The sequence below is a fragment of the Etheostoma cragini genome, chromosome 18 (assembly GCF_013103735.1).
Source record: "Etheostoma cragini isolate CJK2018 chromosome 18, CSU_Ecrag_1.0, whole genome shotgun sequence".
NCBI classification, from domain to species: Eukaryota; Metazoa; Chordata; class Actinopteri; order Perciformes; family Percidae; genus Etheostoma; species Etheostoma cragini.
Window position 1 is genome coordinate 11454353 of NC_048424.1, and position 4968 is coordinate 11459320.

A 4968-nucleotide genomic window follows, 5' to 3' on the forward strand; every position below is an offset into this window, starting at 1 on the left:
AGGGATAGAATCTTCTTCAGCTTAATCAATTTTAAGGGACTTTACTGAGGAATTCCTTTATTAGTTTGTCACACGTAATCCATACATAAATCAGGGCTGAAAACCTAATGGCTGTAGAGAGATAGCAAACCATAAAAAGCCCAATACTGTATTAAAATTGTATTTGGGATTTTTTGGAAATTAAGCATTATTATTCACTGGTTTTGTTAAAAAAGCATTAATGTTCATGGCTGGGGCCAGGAGTTTTAAAATTGGAAATCTCAAGGCCAGCGCTCACAACATGTGAAACTCATTGCGTGAAAAAATATGCCAAGATGCTCTTTAAAGTGGCTATGATCAATGTTTTTATAATAACAATGTTTCAAATGTGAAAACAAATTGTGAAAGAGGCCGCTCGTAGAGAACCTACAGCAAATTACCACCCAAAGATTTTAGAGTTTTATGGCAACGGACAGCACATTGTTTAGCTGTCTGGCAGACAACCTTTTACGCTTTAGTTGTATGCATGTACGTGCATGTACTGTATATACGTATGTATGTATGTGTACATGTATATATATTTATATATATATTAACATGTTTGCATGTGTATGTGTATGCATATATGTAGTATGTACTGTACAGTATGTATGTGTGTATGTGTGTACATGCAGTATATACATATATTTTCAATTTGTTTGAAATAAAATTAATTTAAAAAAAAAGCGCTAAAACCCAGTTGACCAGGGATTCCCAACCAGCTGTTAATTTGAATGCCTCAATTTTGAGATGTGTCATATTTTAACATAGGCTCTTATTTTTTCACAGTGCTTAATCTCCAGTGGTTTTGTTAGCCTAATATGAACTAGGTGGCAATAATGATGAATATACCAGTCGACTTAAACTTTCAGACCGTTCATAAAACAGTCTGAAAGAAAAGAGAAATGCCGACCAATCAAAGTTGACAATGGGTTTTGTTGAACATTGAAGCATGTTCTAGTAAAAACTCAAAATACAAGTATCAACCTGAAAATGAGCATAATATGGGGCCTTTAAATTTTAATGTCATAGTTAAGAAAATTGCTTTGTGTGCACACGTGACTTATATTTATTCGTATATTTGTGTGTGTGTGTGTGTGTGTGTGTGTGAGTGTCTCTGTGCATGGTCTTTGTGTGTTATTATTATTATCTGTGTCGCTGATTGGAGTTGAAAGTTCAGCTTAAATGCATTAAACATGTCTCTCCTGATTGAAATACTTAGACACATTAGCAGGTCATTGCAGACTGCTCTGCAGCAATATGAAACATGCCTGTACATAGACACACAATTACAAGTGCAGCTATGTCATACTGGCCAGTAAAGTGTTAGTGTGTAAGAAGAGTGTACATTCTGGTCCATAAAAAATAAACAGTAACACTTTATAACAATGGTAGCCTACATAAAAAAGCATGAATTCATTCATGTGGTACTTCATGAAGTCTCAGTAATAGCCACAGACAAACAGTATTTTGTGCATGGCTTAATGCAGGATCAATACGTTATTTAATACATCAATTAGGGCATTTCAATCATCATGGTTTCTGATTTATCAATGATGATCATGTCTTATTCATAGGTAAATCTGTATTTAAAGTGACAGGCTAAAAAACTGAATTGTGGTTTTTGTGATCATGAATAATTCACCATTACTTCTTCATTACTTCATCATGTTTGTGGCCCTTCAAATAAAGTGCTGACTTTAACATTAATAAGGTATGATGGATGGTGGCACATAAAGCAATCATCTTTGTGACCCCTCAAATAAAGTCAGCCCTTCTGTCTCTTTAAGCTTCTCATTTAATTTTTTTTTTTACAAATGCAAATTAAATAGTAAGTTTAAACTTCATCAAGAAATTCCAGGTGTGGAAACTGTCTTTTGTGTAAATTTGGAGACCTCAGTATAATTCTTCCAACCCACTCATTTATTCTTAATAAATGCCGCAGGACATTCCGCCGGATCCATGTATTTTCGCCAATGTCTATTTCCTTCTTCCTTCTGAACTTTTGGTTAACTGCTCCTCAGATCTCTACGGGGGAAATCCAGACAGATAGCTAGGCTTTTTTTGTCCAATCTGAGTTTTCACTCGCGCAACTATATTCTACTTTGGCTTCGTGAGTGGTTTAAAGAAATGCCAATTAACCAGAGCCCATTTTTCTCCCATCCCGGAATGCTGTGTGGACCACCCAGACCCTCCTCCACTCCGCAGCGTGTGGAATGGTCTGGCAAAGGGAGACTATGCCACCGTTAATCATATTTTATTTATCAACATTAAAGATGAACAAGGCCAGCACTTTATTTGAAGGGCCACAAACATGATGAAGTAATGAAGAAGCAATGTTTTGGTAATCATAGTTACACCACTCAAATTCTTCAGAATATGTGTACACTGCTGTGTATGTTTTTTTTTTTTTAAAGATTTGATCATCCTTAATATATCAGAAATGCTTATGAAACACCTTAATTGAAAAATTAATTATCGTATTATTTCTGTACTAAGTCATGCGTGAGATAGTAGTTATCCTTGTACATTACTATTAGTTCAAGAAGTACTACATGAATGAATTCATGCTTTTCATGCATTAAGTCATAAGTGAATCCATGATGATTCATGTACCGTTATGATAAAGTATTACTGGGGCGGCCTCTAGCTCACCCAGTAAGAGCGTTTGTGTGTTGGCTGAGTCCAGCAGCACCCCGGGGTTCAAATATGACCTCTGGCCCTTTGCTGCGTGTCATCCCCTCTTTCATGTCTATCCACTGTCACTTTAATAAAGGGAAAAGCCGCCCCAAAAAAAATAATAAAGTGTAACCAAAGCATGTACACAAACACTATTTTTAGACATGTTTAAAGGAATACATTCTTGAGTGGTGAACATGTGGTCTTTGATATGAAAGGTAAGAAGAGAATTGTTGTTTGATATTGTCTTCAAGTTGCACATTGAGTTCTTATCATGTTTGGTTTGTCTACCAACCCAGCGTTACTCACTTCACCATATGACTGTATTTAGTGTTTCTGTTGTTTGGCTGTGTTTTCAACCTATTTCGGCATCAACTTGGCATTGTGGTGAATTTCAGACAGTGTACAATGGGTAACCTGACAGTGATCAGTTCCATGGGTCCAATTTAAGATATCAGCCATATTGTCTGTACAATGTCGGAGTTATGATTTTTCTTCTCACTTAATCCACACTTGTTGTGACAGACATATGGGGTCTTGATCAACATAGGCCCACCATGGATCCACGATGTAGACAATGTGAGTCAGGGGAAGTCATCACCTCAATCTGGACCCAGTCTGGCAACAACAGAATCAGAGCACTCATTGTACGTCTCCTTCCCATGGAGGAAACAACTGTCAGTATTATTCACTGTATTTTAACCTCATCTATCAACACGTGCCCCAGGGCAATAACAAACGAGGGCAGGATGAATAACAATGGCACAGAAGGCAGATTCACATCTGCGCTGTTTTCCTACCTGAACTAAAGACTAAAAGACAGCACTGTGATGAACCGATGACACAATGCATGCTGGGATTGACACTAAAACCCTCTGTGACCCTGAACAGGATACGAAAAAATGGATGGATGGGAACTCACCATAAAAAATCATGTTGATTGTTACACTGGAACTGATAAAAAAAAAAACATGTGCACTATTGTACATTGTACGCTGTAACCCTTAAACCATTGGACGCCATTTAGCACAGTGCCTGTTTTGTTTTTCTGGATATGGAACAGAAATATGATGCGCCCATGCCTAATCTCGCCTAAAACGCTCTGATAGGATCCATTTTTTTCCTTTGAATTGCTGAAAAAAATCTAATATATATGCAGCAATTCAAAATCACTTCAAACAAGCTACATTAATACTGGAATCAACTGAAACACAACTTCAACTTAGAGAATCATTTATCTAGGGGAACTTTAAAGCTTCACTTGCTTTAATTTTTAACAATATTTTAATATTTTTATCACTGTGTGTGTGTGTGTGATGCCTGCTCTGTGTGACTGACTTGTCTTGCCATTACCTTGTGTATGTAGTGTGTTCTCAGGTCTACCATGCATACGTGCATAAATTGCCCATTCCAGAGACTATTTCACCTGGATCACAACTGATCATTACATTGCTTTTTATGTCAAATAAAACAGATGTTTGTCTGATTTTTTCCTGACATTTCCTATGCAACTAAACAGTCAATAAGTCAGAAGATCTTCTGTCTCTGATGTTAATATGAACTATCCTGCTGTGTTTTTTTTTCATTCAGCCACAAAATGTGTCACAGGAGTGAAAAAAATCTGCTCTGAGCCTGCGGTGTAAATCCCCCCTGACAGGACTGCTGAGATGGCTCTGCTGAGATGGCTTTGCGTCCACAGCGACGCTCAGAGAACTGCCTGCCTCTCCGTCCACACGGCAACAAAGCTCACACAGCAGGCCTCGACCAATCAGGACGCTTCAAAGGTGACAGGCCCGGACCAGGTCTTCCTTTTTCTCTCTGTCGCTATGGCTGCTGCGTTTTTCGTTTTCCTGAGAAGAGTGACAGAGAGATGGAGAGGGAGGGAGAGAGAGGAAAAAACATGTCTTATTCGGAGAAGTGCAGTAAAGCTTACATAGAGTAAATATTAACTAGACCTACACTCTCCCTTTAAATGTACACATGTGCAGTTAAATCTGAATTACAGCAGGTTCTGTGTTGGCTTGCATGAATGTGAAAGTTACACAGGAAATGTCATCAAGGGTGAAGCGTAGATTTATCTGTGTTTTGTGTGGGTGGCGCATTTCTTTTGAGTTTGCATTTGTCTCGACATTAGTACATAGAGTAGAGAGTAGTAGGGATAATGGTGATAATTGATGACACATGCCATCTGAGTAAAGTGCAACCTGTTTAGAGTTTGCAAACTGCCCTACTTACATAGATACACATTAGAGGCAGCGAACTTTCCAGAGT